This window comes from Typopeltis vanoorti, chromosome 11, assembly GCF_054136105.1.
Source record: "Typopeltis vanoorti isolate ZY-2024b chromosome 11, IOZ_Tvanoo_1.0, whole genome shotgun sequence".
Lineage (NCBI taxonomy): Eukaryota > Metazoa > Arthropoda > Arachnida > Uropygi > Thelyphonidae > Typopeltis > Typopeltis vanoorti.
In genome coordinates, this window is record NC_143559.1 from 83,973,545 (window position 1) to 83,996,911 (window position 23,367).

At 33.8% G+C, this 23,367-nt stretch overlaps 1 protein-coding gene across 2 annotated transcripts in view; it reads left to right on the top strand.

Annotated features, from left to right (window-relative positions):
* The first annotated feature begins 5,111 nt into the window (after window positions 1-5,111).
* The window catches only part of mahj (LisH and WD40 domain-containing protein mahjong), a 490,280-nt gene continuing 472,024 nt past the window's right edge, over window positions 5,112-23,367 (top strand). Inside the window, exon 1 of one of the 2 annotated variants that reach the window (XM_090400879.1) lies at window positions 5,112-5,300. The gene's annotated coding sequence lies outside the window, so the exon portion shown is untranslated. Of the gene's footprint in view, window positions 5,301-5,337; window positions 5,467-23,367 lie in introns of those variants that run through there. The other variant, XM_090400880.1, reaches the window with a different exon arrangement.

The following is a 23,367-nucleotide window of genomic DNA, read 5'->3' on the forward strand; positions in this document are numbered from 1 at the left end:
AACATGAATACGGACCATCAAGCAGACGTAATCAACCCAGAACATGATAATTGCCACATTCTGAAATCAATAACAGAATGGAAACAAGTGACAATCCCGAAAAAAAAAAGGATTATCTATTCTCCACATCAACATCAAAAGCATTCAAAAATACTGGCTGGCCCTGCAAGCTTATCTGAAGAAAGATATAGACGACATAGACATTTTAATACTGACTGAAGTATTTACGACAAACGAAGAGGCATCCACCTACCAAATGCCACGCTTCCAACAACACAAACACTGCAGACAAACAAAACGAGGCGGTGGTATAATAATATTTACCAAACATAAACTAGAAGTAACAGAAATAAACTATAAATTAGAATATGCAGAAAACGTATACATCGAAATTAAAAACATCAAACAAGTAAACTTGATATTAAATGCAATATACAGACCACCCAACTTAAGCACCACAAAATTCCTAGAAGAACTAAACAGCTGGCTTTCAGCCACGGAAGTAGGCGCCTCAGAATACTTGATAATAATAGGAGACATGAATATAAACATTAGGAACATAAATAACAACACAGAACAATACCTAGACCACTTATCGGCATATAACATACAAGAACCTCATCCTGCATTGATCATATAAATATAAGGGCCCCTCTAAACAGCCACACAGCAGCATCATGCAAACTGGCAGATCATTATTTAACAGCATTACAGTTATACACTGAACCAGAACCCATAAAACTCACTGAGACTACAAAACAATATCATAGCATTCTAAACGAAACAATAGTAAACGATGAAATCAGAAAAACAGACTGGATGCAGATAATAACTTTAGACTCTGCTGAAGCTGTATATAATAATCTAAAACTTGCATTTAACAATATATATAACAAAGCATTAACAAAAATAAAAATACGCCCCAAACGAAACAAAATCCATGGATAACGGACAATATATTAACAGACATACAAAGAAAAGATGCCCTATGGAAACAACTTAAGAAGTCGCCGAACAATATCGCTTTAAAAGCTGAATACGAAAGAAAATGGAATCTCCTAACAACACAGATTAGAACGGCAAAAATAAACTATTACAACAACAAATTAACAACAGCTTAGAATGATATAAAGGAAATCTGGCACCTGATTAATGAAATGGTGGACAATATACACAGAAACACTGCATCAGAAACAATAAAACACAGCTTTGCCTGCGACCTCACACAGTTGGCAAAAAACTTTAATCAGAACTTCGTGAACTCTGTCCAAAAACTACAAGAAACAACCTTTCCTCACACAAACGAACATTCTCCACTAGGTCCACGAGCAACACAGTCGGTTTGGTTCCCCACAGTAACAAAAGAAGAACTATCAGTGGCAATTCAACAAATAACCCTAACAAAGGACCGGGGATAGATGGAATCAAACCAAAAGACATCAAGAAACACTCAACCAACCTACTTCCAGTTATACAAAAACTGTTAAATAAAATCTTCGAAACGGGACACATACCTGAAACACTAAACACTGCATTAATCACACCCATACATAAACATGGAAAAAGAAACATAATAAATAATTAAAGACCCATCGCCATGTTGTCTGTAATCAACCAAATCATGGAGCGCATCGTACATCACAAACTCTCCATATACATTGAAAAATTTTAAATCATACCCAAAACACAATATGACTTTCAAAAAAATAAAGGAACAGCAACATTCCTGAAAGATTTCACAGACCTAATAAATGCTGCATTGGATAAAAACAGAATAACATTAGTGGTATTCATTGACATAACAAAAGCATTTGACACACTAACACACAAAACCTTGTTAACGAAACTGACGCATATCAGAATTGGAGGTCGTCTACTCCAGAGGTTTAAAGCATACATGAAAAACAGAAAGCACACCACACGTATAGGATCAGTGTACAGCAAAGAGGTACATGTAACCTGTGGAGTACGGCAAGGAGCTTTCCTATCTCCCATTCTATTTAACATATACACACACGACATAAGCCACCTTCCCCTAAAAAGTAAAATCATCCAGTACGTAGACGACACGGCCATAGTATCCAATCACAACAACGCAAATATCGCTTACACAAATATGTAACACAACATCAATCATATCACTAACTTGTTAACCGAAAATAGCATATATATAAACCCTGGAAAAACAAAGCTAATGCTATTCAAAAAACCCCAAACCCTGCCCATAGAAACTAAATATCTCATGACATTTATCCTCCTACACACAAAGCGCAGAACTTAAAACCACAACCATCACACAGGTGAAAACAACACGCTATCTCGGACTTCACTTCGATGCTGATCAAAGTTGGAATAGCCATACAAACTACCTACATACCAAGCTTAGGATAATATCAAGCAAACTATACAGATTAAAAGACATGCCCCAACCCACATAAAAAAACTAATCTATAAAGCATTATGTGAAAACATTTTAAGATATGCAATCACATCATATGCATTCTGTGCAGACTACAGACTTAGCAGGTTACATTGGTTGCAAGATAAAATGGTAATCCTGAAGTTTTCATCTCATAAATTTCATATCAACTAATGTAAGCCATCAGGATCATTGTTAGGGTATATGCCATCCCCAGGCAAGCACTATATAAAGCGCTATTTTGCAGCTCCTAAATTACAGAAAATATGTTAAATTAAAAACAAAAACAGAAACAAAATATAAAAAATAGTGTTTTATGGTTGAGATATCGTTTTGCCACCCTCCAAACTTGCTCATTCTATGCATTGCCTTAGTTGCTTGGTGAGTTACAATGTCCGTGTAAGTCTTTGTTCATCTTTTCTGAATACTGAGCTTCTCTCTCTCTCTTTCATATATAAGTATTGGTTTCGCGAATGTCTTGTAATGCCTCTGCACTTTTTCTGGATTAAAAACTTGATATTATAAGTGCACTACTGTACTTTTTAATTTTATCAGTAATGTCAATTTCGTGTTTTGTAAGTCAGACTATAACCAAGATTTGAATCATTGATCTGAACATAATGACAAAATATTATAAAGTGCTGATATTTTCCAAATATAAAGTTCTCTATTGAATTGACTAATAACATAAATTCATCTTTCTTCAACCATATATTCATATAGGACAGGGCCCTGACACCCACCATTGGTGTTAGTCCCCAACGTACTACTCGGATTTTTTTACTACTCTGATTCTGCCTCGAGCTAGTCCTGATAAGCAATTTGATAAAAAATTTTACGTTGTATTTATTTTGGTTGTAAAGCTAGAGTAATTAGTACATTGGAATGGTTGATTTTTTTTTCTTCTTAATTTTATATATTTTGTATTTGTATTTATTTTACATAATCTGAACCTTTGCTCTAGAGATCAAACATTGAACTTTTTCAATCCACTTCAGGTCAAACAGGAGCGTTGATCTCATGTTCTCGTGGAGATGGATTTATCATTGGGCATTGAAATCCATTTCCGACCTGACAGATCAGATGCCTTCATTCCTAGGGCGGGATTCGAATGCACCGCCTATTGGTCAGAGACTGGATAGGCTGACCACTCCGACAATTATGAAATTAGAAACGAAGCAATTTTTAAAATAAACAATAATTATTCTACAGTAGCAAAACAAGGTTCAGTCATGTATTTGTGGCTTGCATGGTATGAGAGTATGCGAATCTTTTCAAGTGGAATTATTTTTTACTCTCAGCACAAGGCGATAATTAGCAATATAAGCAATAAGTCCAGATGATTAAATCCAAGTATCCCATTTCCTTAGATGTAATTACTCCTCCAAATACGACTAAACTATCTTGTGTTAGTTCTCTTCTAATCGAAGAGTAATCTTGCAGGTAGTTTCAGCAAGATTTAATATCATCAAAACGTTTTTCCTCCCTGATATTAACAATTATTGCTTTTGTGTAAACTACTATAACGTTTCTCTTGTGAATGCAATTTATGTATGTCCCTTCGCGGATGCAATACAGTTGCTCAAAAGAAGATTGTTCGTATATCAGCAAACAACAGAACCAGAGGTGTAGCTAGAGCTTTTGCCTCCGGGGCGGTTACTCATTTTGCTGCCCGTCTCAATGCACACCAAAAATACTACAAACAGTCCAAACGACGTTTTGGAAAATAAATTAAAACACTATGTTTATTACTAAATATATGAAGAGCCAAAGGCTTCAATTCGGCGACGTAAAATTATTTAAATTAAGGGATATTACATCCCATATTGTTTCACAGCCGAATCAGAAACTCAAAGAGTTTCATGCCGAATATAGAAACTATATAAAGTTCGGCGAGTCCAAGCGTAAGCAAATACCTGGATAGTGCACCATCAGAGCAACTCATAGTCCATCTGGTAGTGCAACACGGGGCAACTCATAGTAAGGGTGGACAAGTCCACCCTTGAGTTGCCCCGTGTTGCACTACCAGATGGACTATGAGTTGCCCTAGTGTTGCGCTATCCAGGTATTTAAAAACTATATAAAGTTCGGCGAGTCCAAGCTTACGCTTGGACTCGCCGAACTTTAGATAGTTTCTATATTCGGCATGAGACTCAACTCTGAGTTTCTTATTCGGCTGTGAAACAATATGGGATATAATATCCCTTAATTTAAATAACTATGTTTATGTTTATTTTAGTTGTAAGTATAGTTGTTAAAAACTAATTATTAAGTAATAAAAATTACTAAGTTAACATAAAAGAATCGTCGAAAAATAAAATTGTGCCTCACGTAAACAGTGCTGACCTCCCCCCTAGCTACGCCACTGAACAGTACAACTAAAGCAAGCCATTTCCGTTTCCGGATAAAAACAGCATATTTATTAAAACAATTAAATTAGTGATTAATGCTGTGCAAATATTATAATCAAGGACTCGTTTGTTTAATAAATTCAAACTACAAATTACTTTAATTTTACAAGAGAGAAAGAGAGATGAAAGCTGTTATATTTAATACGCTTTCTTTAAAAGGAGGGGGAAAAGAAAGAAAAAATGAATGAAAGTTTTCTAAAATGAAAGAAAGAAAAAGTTGTATTGCTTTCCACCAGGTCTCGCATGTGTTCTTGTCTTCAAAATGGCGGGGAACATGTGCTTCGAAGTTCTAAAATAAAGTTTAGCTAGTAATATGTGTGACGTTTTTGTTTATGATTTTGAAAGCTACAGTGGATATTATATCTAATAGAAAAACCAAGTAATATACTATTAAATAGTGAATAATAAAACTTATGTCAAGTGTTAAGCGCTAAAAAAAATACAAGACCGGTAAAACTGCCACGATCACGGTTAGTATTAATGCTTCGTTTGTTAGCGTTCGTCATTGTAATAGACATTTTAGATTCCAGGTGTCTCTATTTCCGGTGTAATGTTACATCAGCTGTCTACTGCTAATTTTATTTTAATTAATTTCTGGCAAAATGTGTTTCAGTATTTGTGGATTATGATCGATAAGTATGTTTCTAAATTACAATCTTAAATAACTGAAAAAATTTTGTTTTCTATTAACTTTTATTTTTTTTTAACAACGTTTCGAACATGTGACTTCTGTGTTAATTTTTCCTAAGCTGCCTATAGTAGATTTGATATTTTGTATTTTATTTAGAGCATTTATTTGAGTGTGTTACGCTGCCAGGAGACAAACATTGCCACATTTAGTGGCAATATTTTCAGTTGCTGACATCAGTAATCTATGAGAGAAAAATGTATACTAATGTTATGATAGTGCTGTTCTATTACAGTGTAAATCATTAAGACGAGTCAACGTTTGTGTTATGCATTTAGTTTATAATTACAATGAACTGTTTTCGGACGTAGTTCATTTTATTTCCTGCCAAGTTTAAACCTCCATCGTCAATTAACAAAGCTCTGACGCCAGTCTCATCGTTGTTTTGTATTGTCCACACAAGTTGAAATTAAAATTAGGTCTGAAGTTGATGTTTTTGATTTGTTTATTGCAAATGGAAAGCGTTTGTTCCATGTTGGAATATTAAAGTGAATTTCAAGAAATAACTGATTAGTAAAAAGATGAAATTCCTGATCTTTAATGCAGTGATGAAACATATAAAATATATAGTAAATACCTAATAACTAAATACTGTAAGAAGAATTATACCTTTTTTTGATGCATCTATTACAGCGTGGTCGGTAACGGTGCACTCCGTTGGAAAAGAATGTGTTTTCATCCTTGCGTGTGAGTTTGCTGGTTAATGTTGGCAGAGTTTTTTCTTACAGAAAAAAAAAAAAACCCTGGAAAACATACACGCAATTAACAGATGACATATAATAAGTTGCTCTGTGTCCTTAGTTCAATAATAATTGCACCCCCCCCCCCAGCTATCAAGCTGGGATCCACAACTTTTGATATCATATGTACAGCTCAGTGCAAACATTTATATTGCTTGCTTCCTCCCCTCCTCATGTTTATGAAAAATATTCAACTTGTGAGAAATAATTTAGCATAATGAATTACACCTTAGTAACATATCTTTGGTTTTTAATTATATACTCCTGTTTGCATTACTCATGCAAATTTAATTTTAACTAATTTTGTAAAGCACATGAACAATTATTATCAAGGCCATCTAAAAAGTCATTGATTTATTCTTCATCTTTCTATTCCTGCTATTGCTCAACATTTTCAAGAAGATTTAGGTTAGGAAATAATTTTTCAACAGGATTTAGGTCAGGATGCAACCTACACATTGTGAACCTACACATAGCAAGTGTCTGGAACACTTGCTCGATTTGAAATAAAATGCTATAATAATTTAAGATTTTAAATGATGATGAAATTGAATCTTCTTTGATCAATGCATATTGTATAGCTTTCTGCTTGATACCAGCTTTTATCTTGCAGTCCACTAATTTCTGTCTGTTCAGAGTGGTGTATTATTTTAAAAATACATCAGTCCAACACAATGCATGTCTTTGTTATATATATATATATATGGTGATGTTCATGTCCACAAACCACACAGTTACAGCAGTAGCATTATGACCTGATGCATTGTCATCTTGCTGAAAGAGACAATGTCCAGTTCCATAGAAATGCCACAAAGTAGGAACCATATATATATATACACACACACACACACACACACATACATATGCCATGCTTGAAAAGAAGTTGACGGACACTATAGTGTGAGGAACAAACAGCCATGGCATCCACCTTAATAAGATGTAGGACCTCCTTTTGCTATGATTGACTGCAGCAATCCTACAGGGCATACTTTCTACAAGTGTATGATAGTGATCAATGGGAATTTTGGACAGTTCTTCCTGTAGGCATGTAATGAGGTCTTGGACTGCTGTAGGATGGACATCCCTTGATCTGACTTGATGCTCCAGTTCATCCCACAAATATTCAATAGGGTTGAGATCAGGATTCTGTGGAGGCCAGTCAAGCATGGTGATGTTCGTGTCCACAAACCACACAGTTACAGCAGCAGCCTTATAACACGGTGCATTGTCTTGCTGAAAGAGACAATGTTCAGTTCCATAGAAATTCCACAAAGTAGGAAGTACTGCATTGTCCAGAATGTTCATCTACCTCTCAGAGTTCAGTGCATGTGGCACCACAAACAGGTTCAAGGCCAAACCAGAAAAACAGGACCATATCATAACACTGCCACTTTTGAATTTCATAATGGGTTATGCACTCTGGTAAGAGACATTCATCGGGTATCTGCCACACCAACAAGATCCATCCATCTGCTATTAATGACATCTTATCTAAACTACTTTTAATGGTGGAATCAGAATTTGTTGATTTGTAAACTTTTTATCTGTTATTTTGATTAACTACTCAACATAACCAAGGTCATCTTTTGCGTGGAACCTGGCTCCTGACAGTTAAAGAGGTTTCAAAAGTGAAAATGTTTATTACAGTATATTATAATGCAGGAATCATTATGACCTTTTTCAACTGATGGTGTTTTAGCTCATTTTGTACAAGTTAGAAGGGTATTTTCTCTTGGAAATTTGAATTTTTCATTTTGCAGAGGGGCAAATTGGCCAAGAGAAGACATGTAAGTTACTGAGAAAAAATACTATTGGTGGTGGGTAGTATATAGCGTTGTGTGTAGTTGGTTGATTAAGTAGTGTAGGCAGTGAATTGTGTGTAGTACCCTTTCCCCCTCAATGAATCCTTGGACATTTCATGTAATAATAATTATTCTCATTAATTTCCTCTCTTCCCTCATGCAATAGAAAGTCTCTCTATAAATAACTTTTAGTTCCAAGTCTCAATGTTATGTGCATATTATGTTTGTAAATTTGTGTAGCCTTGGGCTGTTTTAATAGCAAAGGTAAAATTATAGCACTATAGAATTAAATTTCCTTGCAATGAATTACCTTCTCTGAGCTGCAGAAATGATTTTTCAGCAGAAGAGAGCAGTGTCTATCTAAGCAGGAAATATTTTAAATTGGAAGTAATTGAAATAACATAAAGCAAATAAGGGGAAAGAAGAACACCATTTTTGTCCATCAATCTTTGACTAACAAGGATCTGTATTTGTAGATTTGGAAGAATAATATATGGCATATAGCCTATACTCACATTGTAAGTCAGCTGTTAGAATTGAAGGAGGTACAGGTTGATCATCTGACGTATATCAGGTGTAAGACAAGAGTGATTGCTATCTTCACTGTTATTCATCATCTATATAGATCACATTTTGAAGGAATGTGGAAGTAAATCTGATATTGAAATATTTAATTCCACTCTTTACTTTATGCAGATGATATTATACTCATAAATAAATATTATTATATGACACCCTGGGAGTCCCAAGACTCATTGAGGGAGGACACCCACTCTACAACTCTGCCTAACTCTACAGCTCATCCCACTTGCCACAACTACACCAACGCCATCTACTGCCCACCACAACTACCACCACTAGTATTTCCACAGACAATCACAAACATCCATGCCTACGGTGGGATTCAAACTCACAGCCTTTAGGCCAGAGAGCAGATATGCTAACCACTTGGCCAACCAGGTCGGTGCAAATCTAGTACAAGATGTTAGGGCTCTTTAACTAAATTGAATTGTAATGAGATTGGTATGAAAATAAGCAATAAAAAAGTAAGCTATGAAAATGGGCAGGAACCCAGAAAACATCCACTACATTTTCAGCTAAGAACCTATAGAATAAAAAACACTTAAGCTGTTTAAATTGAATTTTTAGTGATGACAAATTAAATTTCAAAATAGATTATGCAAGCAGGTATGGTGGGAAACCAGGTGGATAAATTTATATGGAATAAGAGAGAAAGTAGTCAGATTGCTAAACTAGCAGTATACAAAACTGTTCAAATCATTTTAAACATATTGATCTGAGAGTTGGGTTAGAAATAAAACAGTTGATCAGACTAGTGACCACAGATGAGCATTCTGGGAAAAAAAATTAGGGAAGCATAACAGATGAGAATATTAGAAAAGAACCTGACATTTTTTGCACTTCAGAATGTGTGAACAAAGCTAATCTAATAAAGTTTTTAAGGTGTATTGTCACTTAAACAGAATGAGAGTGGAAAGGCTAGCAAAACAGGGTGTTTGATCCCAGGATGGCAAGAAAATGACCCAGAGGACAAGAATATTCTATCCAGGTGGACTGATTTAGTTAATAGTGCCTTATATCTGACAAATAACAGGTTAACATGGAAGAAAATTGGTAAGAAGCTAGTAATAATGCATATTGGTGGTGGTGGCAAGCAGTATATGGCATTGTGTGTTGACTGTAGTAGTGTAGTTGGGATGAATGGCCTACCTGATGAGTCCTTGGTGGTGTCCCAAAACAATAGTAATAAGAATAATAGTATCCTGTACACCCCCAAGAGGAGCTCACCAAAAAATAAAATAATGAAAATATATTAGTTGTGAAGATGCTTTATGCAAACCTTTGTTTATTTACACTATAAAAAATATGGATGAAAACAAGATGTGATTTTTTGTTAGATGTAATATCCTATCCAACCCAGACAATGCTTATTAATGTATTGCTCTGCTATTGTTATTAATATCATCCTCCTATGGAATGATTATGCTTTTTTATTTTATTTTTTTATTTGGTTATTGCACATAGAAATGTTAATTCTGTAGTCTTCATTTTTGACTTGATTTTGTATGACAAGCTGAAGACAGCTACCAGTTGTATTTATAGAATATATGGTGCATTTTGCTTTCTTTCCTAAGAGTAATGTGATTTTAGGGCTGCCCAAGCAGTATTGCATTGATATGGCATAGAAATATGGCATTTCTGGACATGAAACATGTTTTGGGGATCTTGTTTTAATGATTCATTATTTAGATAAAGTTATAATTGATTTACATAAGAATATATAGTAAGGTTATTGGTTTAATAAAAGCACTCTATGTAACCTACTAAGGGTACTTTAAATAATTAAATAATGGAGTTAATTATAATAATTACTATTATAGTTCAGGATATTTTAAGCGGTTCTTTTCAAAATGTTGGTCATGATTCATTAGTAGGTCACACACCAGCTTATATTGAATATCAAAAATGAATTTGTTGATTAATTGGAAGGACTCATAAAAGCTGCCTTATTAAATGTAGCATTGCAGTCAATTGGTAGAAACGTTTCTGAATCATTCTACAAGCTCTCTCACCATGACTCTTTTGTTCTCTGATAGAACTTGCATGAAATATGACATCGACGAAAATTCCAAATTTTTATTACTGTTTTTGGCATTGTCCTCCCTGCAACCACCGTATCTAATTATTAATAAATTCATATATCATATTAACCTTCTGTTATGTTTTTATATATATTATGATAAAACAAAATTTGAATTGTGATGTAAAATATATTTCCTGTGGTGAATCATGATCAGAAAAGTTTGAAAAACACCGTTTTAAAGATACTTTCAATATTTAAATAAATAATTGGTTTCATTAATTAGTACTATAGTATTTTGATTGTAGTAATTAAATATTTTATTAAAATTATTTCATTAATCAGTAAAATTTTATCAAGACAAGTAGAGTACATATCTATGTAGGAACTACCATAGATACTTCTTCATGTGGATAAAACCGTATCCAAATATTCAAAGATCAGATACTCGTATTTTTCGCATTTGCATCGTTCCCTTTTTTTTTTTTTTTTTAATGAGTGCTCTAGTGGTCAATTAACCCTAATGCATGATTTAATTTAGGATAGAAAAAATAGTTAGTACTTGAATATGCTAATTCATTAATAAAAAAAAAAAATTCTAGTGCTTTGGTCTGATTTGGCCAATTTTAATTCTGCTTTCTTGCAAGGCCACAAGTGCTAATGGACATCATTTGTTTATCATTCAGCTCCAAAAATACTGGACCAACATTCATGTTAGAAGTTTAATGGAGTGAAATAGCACTGGGAAAGGATTAAAAATAATATTGAATTCTTCCAATATTTCATCTCATTTACAGAGACATTGTCAGGGAGTACAATATGAGATTATAACACACATAAAGGTAACACAAAACTAATTGAAATATGTGAATGAAAGAATAGAGTCATAAGTCAAAAGTTGCCTCACTAGGTGAGGCAACTTTTATGGACATCTGTTGGCAACCTTGGATGTAAACTGGAATCTTGAAGCATTAATGTTTCCCATACTTTGGGAAGTTTTATGCAATTATATATATTCAAATTAAGCTGATTTTTAAGAGCAGCAGCAAATTCTAAAAACAGTCTTTCTCTAATAAATTTTTCTGCAGTGGAGCATGGTGGCCTTTTTCCAGTTGAACTGTATCCAAAGCTTGGTTTGCAAGGCCCAATTAACCATAGTCATGACTGCAGATGTATTTTTGGTGTTCCTCCTTGCAGTTGGTAGCTGATCTTCCTGTCTGTCCATTGTAGGTCAAGGAACAAGGTATGATGTATATAGTTCCTCACAGGAACAAGGAACTATATACATCAGGAACTGAGAGAGGAGGGAGTTTGTCTTTAGTTCCTCCTTGCATATAGTGACCAGATTATCCAAGGACCAATGCTGGACACGTTCCACTTGTTGCATAACTTTTGTTTCCTGCTTTTCAGATTTGCCTTCCCTCCAGGCATATATTCTAAAATTGCTGTATTTCTTCTTATCCCAACAGAAACATAATCATAACTTTTCAATTCTGCTTTTATTCTTGTTATTATTACTAATTAATAATATTGTTACTGCTAAACTATCAAGAAATTTTTATTTAAATTCTCAATAATGGATGCAAAAGTAAATATCTCAAAAAAACTTATTTTATTTATACAATGAATAGATATTTATTAAAATCAACTTTTATTTAAATTCTTAATAATATATGCAAAAGTAAATATCACACAAAACTTATTTATCTTATACAATGAATATCTATTAAAACTCTCCAAATGAACAATTTAAACATATTTTTCGGAAGAATGAATTCTTTTCAATAATTCATCATCCTCTGATATTTCGCTCATAAAATCTTCACAGGAATCAACCATATTATATTTCCCAATAAAAATGTTTTGCCTTTATTGTCTCAAGTTTTAATTGTGTTTTCTCTGCAGTCCATAATTTATTCACAACTGAAAATACTCTTTCTGTAACAGCATTTGTCTCAGGTAAGCAAAAGGCAAATTCCACTGTTTTTTTTATATTACCATAAGGCACTTTTTGTTTCTCAAAAAATGCAAATATCTCAACCCATTTATCTCCTGTAGGAGTTTTTTTCTCCTTCCATTCTTCAATTTTTGAATCAATTATATACTTCTTTAAACAAGAAACCTCATCAAAAAGGTTATTTTCATATATTCCATGATTTTTTCCAAAATTAGAATCTATATACTTCAACGATGCCTCAAAATCATGCCATGATATCCTACTTTTAAGGTCCCATTTAAATGTCTTAATTTCTAGGAACTGGGATGACCACATGTCCAAATATTCCAAACAGTTACTGTAAAAAGTTTAAAATCAGAAATAAATAATTTTTTTTTTATGCTTCCCTCATTTTCAAATTCTTAAATCTCTTCTTATGCCAATAGGAACATAGTTTGATTCGAGACATTCTCTGTATTTTGCTTTTAGCATATCAAGTTCCTCTGAGACTTCCGATATTGTACAATCATTTCCTTCAATGTTTCTGACTACTGCCTCAAATACTGATGCCTGACTATGAAGAAATGTTAACCACAACTGAGAGGTATTATCATTGAAAAAGAGCTCAATTATTCTTGGACACTTATCAAGGTATAAGAAATATGACTTCAATGGACTATATAATTTCAGAATCCTCTCAGTCACAGGCATTAAAGCTATCCATCTAGTTTTACTGTAGCCTAGTATTTTGTGATATTCAACTTCTTCACAGAGTTCTTTCAAAGAGTCTACTCTGGCAGTGTAAATGTAAAAATGGCTATAAATTTTTGTTACAATAGACTCTATGTCTAGTGGTAAAAAATCAGCAGCAGTTTGAATGGCATTGTGAACTGCACAACCTACTCCAATAATATTTTGCTCTAAACTTCTGTTCATATAGCAAAGACATTGTTAATACCCTTTCTAGCTACACAACCAAAATTGGTATTTGCATTATCAGCACAATATGCAACAACCTTCTTAGATAAATCATTTTTTTCAAGAACAGTTAAGATAGAATTGCTGATAAGGTTTGCAGTTTCCCTAGGTAGGGACACAAAATCAGTAATCTTATTCTTCACACCACTTTTTGAATCAAAATAATGAATGATAGTAGGCAAAAGTTTTACATCTTTATGGTTTGATGCATCAGAAAACATAGATATAAAGTTTATATTTTGTAATTCCTTACCAAGCTCTTTCAATGCATGTGTGCTAATACATTCTTGATGATAGCTTCTGCTTTTGTCCTTGCACATGTGAATTTGCTGTCGAATAATTTGCAGATCAGTTTGGATATACAGTCCATGGATCTAAAAGTTTGATTGTGATATATGGTATGGAAAGAAAACACAGCCTCTGCAATCACTAATTCTCTGTCTTTCATCCCAAATTCAGTTTGACAGAGAAAATTGATCATCTTTACAGATGAAGAAGCTGCCTGTAGAGCTTTCTTATGCTTATCAGAAGCTAAATGCCTTGTGATATCGCACTTTCCTCCAGAGGTCACAGAAAATTTTCCCAAACAGATTGTACATGAAACATATTCCTCCTGTTCATACTCCTTAATAAATGGATACTCTTTTTTTCAAATTATCTGTCAGTTTGCAATCCCTTCGTTTTCTTTTTACTGACATGGTTTAAACCTGATTATTAAAAAATAATTAAATATTTTAAAATAATTATAAACTTTCCAATTTTTAAACATATAAAAAAAGATATAGCAAAGTATCACTTCTGCAAATACCTGGGATCTATGATATCAAAAACAACAATTGTAATACTATATCTACAGGTAAAACTTTGATTTTGAAACATACAACCAAATCATTCTTTAAATTACCATTACTATAACCATGGTTAATATCGTTTCGTGGTTTTCTTTGCTCCACAATTGATTTTGTATCGACATGAGTGAAGTACTGAAAGACCTCAAACTAACAATAACTTAAATTATCTTTATTATTAAATAAAGGGAAAATGCAGCTTTTGCTGTTGTGTGTAATTGTTTATTTTATGAATGAAATTTAAAAGCAACAGATATCATATCTAAACTTTGTTTTATGATAATAATAATAATGTTTATTATGTGCATTACCCCAGTTACAATTTGTTACAGATGGTTGTGAATTGTACAGTAAAAATAGGTAATAGTTTTACAAAACAGAATACAAATTACATGTATTAAACATACACTATGTAAATTATAGTAGTAAAAACAAAACATAAAATGTTGGTATTACATAAATTTAGATTACATTGATTGACGATGATAATTTTGTCGAACTTTAAAAGTTTGGCATATAATCAAAAAATAATTTTACATGAAAAAGTTCCTCAGAATAAATAACTAATGTATGTTCGTAGTTTACTCTTTCTGTTAAGGTGAATAAAATATTTCACATGCTGTACATTTTGCTGTACACATACCAATGCTATAGGACTGGTAAATGCTGTATACATTTGGTCACATAATCCTTGCAGTTGGTAGCTGATCTTCCTGTCTGTCCATAGTAGGTTAAGGAACAAGGTATGATGTATATAGTTCCTCACAGGAACAAGGAACTATATACATCAAGAACTGAGAGAGAGGAGGGAGTTTGTCTTTAGTGGAGCAGATAAGGATAGGTAGTTTTAAGTGGGGCTTGGAAGCTGTGTAAAGATTGTAATGATGATAGCATCACAAATCTTTCTGAAGAGAAGGTCATGGATTGGGGAAGGATTGATTATTATTATTTTTTTTATACTGTGGGGAACTGTAGCCATTAGATAAAGAAGTGTGGTGCATATGATTGAGTTCAGCTGCAAGTGTCCTCACTGGAACAAAGGTTATAGGCTCTATTGGTTAGTGTTTCAATGATACTATATTATTGAGAAGGGGGGGGGTGATGGGAAAGTTTGTGAATATATCTGCCTTTCTGAGTGGGTTTCCTATATACTGAAAAGGACAGGTTACCATTCGGTAGGCATGTGACTGAGGTGTCTAAAAAGGTTAGACCATTATTAGTTTCCTTTTCCATAGTAAATTAGATTCTAGGGTGAAGACTAAGTGACAGAGGAAAGAGTCTAATGTGTCGAGACTGAGATCAAATAGAAAACATATCTACATATCTTAACCAGATAGAAGGTTTGAGAGGGGCTGAGTCAAGAGCTTTTCTTTTCAAAATCTTTCATGAAAAAAATTGGCAAGGGGGTGAGAGGGGAGAACCCATAGAGGTACCTTCCATCTGTTTATGAATTTTGTTCCTCCAAGTGAAATATCTGGAAGGAGGTGAGGTGATGTCAAAAATCACTTGAATATCAGTATTATTAACAATTAAATTTTCAATACAACTTAAAATGGGAAGAATACTGGTCATACCACATCGTATGACCAATAAGAGGGGCAAGCAATTTTGTTAACTGTATGGATAATTTATAGATATGGATAAATATTCTGGGAGTGGGGGAGCAGCAGTTAAGGGGGTGTAAGGATTTTTTGATGCCAGGAAGAAATTTTTTTCTGTAGACTTTTTAATTTCTTGATCTGAAATTTAGTGGGATCATAATCTAAAGGTCTCTAAGTGGAGCAGTCTCTGAGAATGATATCCATTTTCTTTTGTTGTCAGAGGCGTGGCTAGGGAGGGGCAGAGGGGGGCAGTCTGCCCCGGGCAGCACTTTGAACCTTTTTTGAACTTTTGCAGTTAATTCTAAAATACAGTCTCGAGAACTCATATCCAAATATTGTAATACTACTGCAAATTTTCCTCACAATTGGTGTAAGTGTTGCTAGTTGTGAGAGGAATTTTTCTAAATAAAATTGATTAAGAATTACCTACATTATTATGAAATAGACTTCGCCAATGTCATCGACAATTTTGCTAACAGAAAAGCAAGAAAAATAACATTTTAAAATGTTGAAATTAAAGTTTTACTTCAAAAAGAAACATAGTGTTTTAATTTATTTCCATATATGTCGTTTTGACTTTTTGTAGTATTTTTCGTGTGTATTGAGAGAGGCGACAAACTCAGGGACTGCCCTGGGCAGCAAAAGCTCTAGCTACACCACTGTGTGTTGCCCATTTGGTTTAATCCATGATCACATGACTGTATGCCTAGAGTGATTCCAATTTAAGCATGTGCTTTACTGTCTTTTTGAATTCAGTTCCTATTGTCGTTCAATAATTGTACTGATGTCTTATGATACATAAGACAAAATATTTACATAACACAAAATCATTAACTGTGGCATAACTGTTATTTTCTTGTTATATTCACTGGCATTAAGGATAACAGTAGCACTCCCTTATCTGCTCTGGTGATGATGCTGTTATCTTTATGTAGTTTCCTGAAGGCATTCAGCTGGCAGGATGATAGATTTCTTTTAGGAGGCAAAGATCTAGAAAGGAAACTGGCAAGGACAGGCTAATAACATCAGGGCACAAGCGTAATGTTGTTATCTCTAGAGATAAGTTATGGATGCTGCACTTGAAGTTGAATATAAGGTCTAGTGCCAGTACTTCTCTAGGTGCAATGGTGAAATTTTAGCCAAGACTTAGGGTACTAACAACAGTCTCATTAATATTAAATATATTATTATATTTAATACATTATCTTATATTTAATTAAATTTTACTTTTAATTAATATTATATTTAATATCATAAAATAATATTAAATATTAATAAATTAAAGACTTAATTCAGTATGTTAGTCAAGTAAATAATTGTTTACTTGACTAACATGAAACCCGACATGTGTCACTGACTAATATCTGTCAGCATTTTCAGGGATACACTGGTAAGCAATGGAAAGTAACAAAAACTGAAACTAACCAACAATTCTAAAAATTATATAAAGTTATCACTGTGCGTGATACAATACGCGTGTCGCAAGTACAATGTTTTATTTGTTGAGATATTTATTGTAATTTTCATTAAAGTTCATTTCTTTTTGGTTAAATGATCTAATTAGAGTTTTCCATATATCTGGTAGCATTAGGCCTTGATTCTTATTTAAGTTACCTGTTGAATGGGTGACTGTAGCAGCTTCTTTGAATGTTCTGGAATGGTAGTTCTCTTCTATGTATGTAGAAGCGAAGTGTTCTACTCAAAAAAGTACTACTCAAATTAAAGAACAACAAAGAAATCATTATACTGAGAGCAGACAAGGGCAACAACACTGTCATCTTAAATACTAAGGAATGTCTATGATGTTCATAACACAGATCCTACTCACAAAAACCATCTTGATACCAATGAACTATTATGTGATATGACCAACTGGCCTGTGGACTTGATCAAAAAACTAAAATCTATGCATCCGTTAACTCCAAGACTATATGGTGTTCCCAAAATCCATAAAGAAGGTACACCACTACGTCCAATAGTAGATGGTATCCATTCCCCTACTTACAAACTATCAAAATATCTATTCAAAATGTTACAAGAACACATTCACAACACGGATTGTCATATCAAGAACTCTCAACATTTCTTGAAAAACTTAAAAAAACACCCTCCTTATCTCTGAAGATAATATTATGGCTAGCCTAGATGTCACATCTCTGTTCACAAACATTCCAGTTTCAGAAGTCATCCACATCTTAGAAAACTTGTTCCCACCAAACATCACCAAGTTGTTCAAGCATTGTTTAACTTCGAATTATTTTACATGGCAAAAAAACCTACTACAAACAACTTACTGGATTAGCGATGGGTAGCCCTCTCTCTCCTTCTTGTGCCAACCTATTCTTGGAAAATTTGGAAACTCAAATTTTATCCCAAATTACCCCTAAATCAACCACATGGTTTAGGTATGTTGATGACATCTTCATCATTTGGAATCACAAAAAGGAAGAACTAATGGATTATTTAAACAAAATCAATTGCTTCCACAACACTATCAAGTTCACATTGGAACTAGAAAAAGATAATAAACTTCCATTCCTAGACATCCTTATTAAGAAACAAACTGACAATAGCATCAACCTGTCGGTATATAGAAAACCTACCAACACTGGATGCTACCTCCATTTTGAGGCATCTCACCACATATCCCAGAAACTCAGCATTATCCATATGCTTAAAAAAAGAGCTATACAGTGTACCACAGACCCTGGCGACATACAAGAAGAATTAATGAAAATATCCAGAGATCTATCCCTAAATGGGTACCCTACAAGACTCATCAACAAGATTCTCTTTAATGACATACCACAAAGACAACGAGATGAAACCCAATACATCAGCTCTATAACAATTCCATTTGTTAATACCATATCCAAAAAATTAGCTTTTCTTCTAAAACCATATAATATCAGAGTAACCTTCAAACCTATTCAGACCATTCAAAAGTTTATAAGATCCCCGAAAGATAGCCATCCTTTCTACAAATACTCTAGAGTTTACAGCATACCCTGTCCGTACGGCATCAATTACATCGGACAGACATCTAGAAATTTTGAAACAAGAAAGAAAGAACACATAGGCTATGTAAGGAATAACAGACAAGATATATCAGGCCTTTCTTCCCACTTCGCCTCTACCAACCATAATATTGAATGGGATATGAGTCATATGCTCTACATAGAAGAGAACTACCATTCCAGAACATTCAAAGAAGCTGCTACAGTCACCCGTTCAACAGGTAACTTAAAGAAGAATCAAGGCCTAATCCTACCAGATATATGGAAAATTCTAATTAGATCATTTTCTTAATTAAGGGATTCCCTTAATTAAAGGATTCCCTTAATGCATAACATTATACATATCTGCAAGGAGATGTGTTTTGCATTATGGGAAATACTGAGATAGGAGTGTTGGTAGCTTGCTCCACCTTTGCAAGGAGTCGCCCGGTGTTGTACCACTTTACCCCAGTCCTGAAGATACTTTCAGGCGCAAACTTTGTTTGCACACACTTGGATAAAGGATTAAACTAAATTTATTATAGTCTGACCAAGTGAAAAATAAACTTTCAACATCTTTCTCTAAATCTAGAGTAATTTTAATAAAAAGGTGGCACACCGTTTGGCAGCTCCTATGGGAGGAGATGACGTTGCTAATGCTTCTGCCTTGGTATCTTCACTTGGGCCTGGCTCCCACTGAAGAGACCTCAATAAAGGTCAACTAGTCTGGGTAGTGGCCCTTCCCTTAATGCATAACATTATACATATCCGCAAGGAGATGTGTTTTGCATTATGGGAGATACTGAGATCGGAGTCTTGGTAGCTTGCACCACCTTTGCAAGGAGTTGTCCGGTGTTGTACCACTTTACCCCAGTCCTGAAGATACTTTCAGGTGCAAACTTTGTTTGCACAAACTTGGATAAAGGATTAAACTAAATTTATTGTATCATGCACAGTGATAACTTTATATCATTTTTAGAATTGTCGGTTAGTTTCCTTGTTTGTATTACTTTCCATTGTTTACCAGTGTATCCCTGAAAATGCTGACAGATATTTGTCAGTGAAACATGTCAGATATTAAACAATTATTTACTTGACTAACATACCGAATTAAGTCTTTAATTTATTAACACTAGTGGTCAAGAAAAAAGGTCATAATATTAAATATTATTTTTAATTCTTTCCCAGTGCTGTTTCACTGGGAATTTCTCTCAGCACTTAAGCCTTAACACACGGATATTGAACCAGCATCTTAATACATATTAAGATATTGTTATCCTCTTTCGTTTGTTCTTTGCTTTGGATGTTTTCCCCTTATTTCTACAACATCCGTTTTTTTTTTTTTTTTAAAAACATATGAACAGGTTCTCTCTTTCTTCTTGATCACTTGCCCACACTGTAAAAACCTATAACACTGATGTGTAATAGGTTTTGCAACCTTTCCTGTGGTTAATATTAAAAAAAAAAAAAAAAAAAAAAAAAAAAAAAAATGAATCCGATGCCAATTCAGTCTTTTTGTTTGTTTTAGAAGGTGTCACCTGGAATAACTATTTTACAAAGTACTTTTAGAGTTTTATTAGTAACCTATAAACATTAATAGTTTTTATTACATATTGTTGAAATCTCATAAGAAGGAAACTGAATTTATTGAGCTGTTGTGAGACACTTACCTCAAGCAGCATATGCTTGAGGACTTGAGGTGAATTCATTCCGATAATAGGGTAATCAATGCATTTCGTGGGATGAGTGTTTATTATTATACGTCAGAAAATTAGCTTTCCTTTTATGAAAATTCTAGTTTTTAAAGTGGTAACTATTTTGCTTGTACGACAGTTGGAAACTTACGTATAAAGCACATGATTTTGCTTGTTAGTAATGAATTCTTACATTGTCTTATTCCTTTGTCCCCTTCAACATGAATTGACTCTTCTTGGAACGTTGCCAGACTAGGGTCTGGGATCTGTAATAGGACAGTATATATATATATATATATATATATATATTTTTTTTTTTTTTTTTTGCATTTTTTATTAATTTTTTATGTAGTCTAGAAACCCTGCTCTAGAGCAAACATGGAACTTTTTCAAGCCACTTCAGGCTTTCAATAAGCAGAGTACTTACACTAGGCATTGAAATTTATCTCCCACGTAAAGACGTCCACAAACATCCATACCCACACCAGGATTCTAACCTGCAGCCTGTTGGTTAGAGAGCAGATAGTCTAACCACTTGGTCAACCAGGCTAGCAACAGATTTATTTCCTGTAGAATGAGTACCTACCCTTCTTTCATTCTACATTGTGTTCCCCTCGCTTGCTTCTTCCCCATTGCTTTTTTTTTTAGCATACATTATTTATTTTGCAAATAATATTCCATTGAATCATATTTTAGCATTTAAAGATGCACCAAATGCTACCATCATATATTGTAAGCATAAACTTAAACATCTTATTTTTCAGAGGAATGAATTTGTTTTCATTGCAGTAAGTCTTTAGACTGGGGAGGGTGATAATAATAAATCTGGATTTTTGCATAATTTGCAAAAAATAAACTTGTGGACTCTGTGGGAATTGTTTATAATAATACTGCTACTACAGTATTATTGTTACTTGACATTTCCATGATGTGTGAGGACTCATCACTCCACTCCATGAAATGTAGTTTTGTCAGTTAATTGAGACTGATTTGTCAGCCCACTTTTGTGTTTGTTTGTGGGTGGGGAACCTGAGTTTTCAGGAGGGAAAACTGTGCCTCTTTATATGAGAGGGACTAACTCATCTGCTCAAACTGTTATAAACATTCCTCATCTCATGATGGAATATATATATCACGCCATCCTTTTGACTGTGCTGTAGAGGTGCTATAATTCTGTTCATTTTTCATGTTATTGAATATACACCTACATTTTTGTGAGATTTATGAATGTCAGACTTATTATTACATATGGGACACCTCTGTAGAGTCCGTAGATTCATCGAGGGAGGTCCATTACATAACATTAATTATCAATACCTGTCATATTTTGCCTTGAAATCATTCACTGACAAAGTACACACAACTGACTGGTAATCTATTCTACTCATTCCCCACTCTTCAAGCAAAAATCTAAACTTTAACAACAACAAGAAAAAGTTTATTTCTGGGGTTTTATTCTGCTCTTCTCTGTTTTCATCAGTTTTACAAATTTTATTGTAAAACTGGAAATTTTTTTTAAAACTCAAAGTGATTTTGGATGTCTTTGAACAAGAACTTTCAAACCTAGCTAAAATTTTTATCTTTAACAAAGACTGAATTTTAAAAAAAAAATATACTAAGCAGATTTTATATTTTTCACTGCTAATTAAACTGATTTCCACTAGGATTATATTTGGATTTTTGCTGTTAAGCAGTGAGCATATTAAAATGATACAAATCATCATTATTTGAATCATAAAATAAATATTGGAAATGTGTAATGAGTGGATTGCTATGTGAAAATAGTGACTGCTGTTGGACAAATGTTGAAATTTATAATTGTCCCATCTAATTTAGAACATTTGTTTGCTGTATCCTTAAATTTGTGACCAATGTGACCTGTAGGTAGAAATGGTTGCTGATCTCTGCTTTAGAAACAAAAATTCCCTTACAATTGATGTAATAATAATACTTTATTATTTATTATTATTATTTTTATTATTTCGTGACAACCCCAAGGAGTCCAAAGACTCATCAAGGGAGGACACCTACTCTGCAACTCGCTGTCTCCAACAACTACACTGAATATCTATTACCACCATCATCTGTATCAACGTTATCTATTGCCCACCACCACCACTAGTATTTTTTGTCTGTAAATTGCATGTGTTCTGAAGGACCAATTTGTCTGTATGCAGGATAAAAAAACCCAAGTTTCCAGTAGAAAAAAATCCTGCTACCTCCGTATGAGATCGACTAACTCACCTTCAATTGAAAAAATCCATATAAAGATTCCTCCCATCACAACGAGAATCGAACTTAGGCTTTTTCCAATTGAAGGGCACAAGGTGCTGTCGTTCTTCGAATTGCACTATGGCACAGCAGACCTTTGCACTTAATGCCAAGTCACCAGGTATGTACTCAACTTGCAGCGCAATTTGCACAGTGCTAAATCATTCATTTTATTCTTTTTATAATTAAGAAGAATACATAATCTCCAAGAGTTGGAAGCTCCATAACATAAAAATTATGTCACGGCTCTGACCAATAGATAATAACTCAAGCACACCAAAGACAGAAACACCAAGCCGACATGACATATCCTCCACTTCCCCCACGAGTTCCGAAGACAATGCACTGTTGAAACAGCTCACGCTCCATTACTCCCGCCCC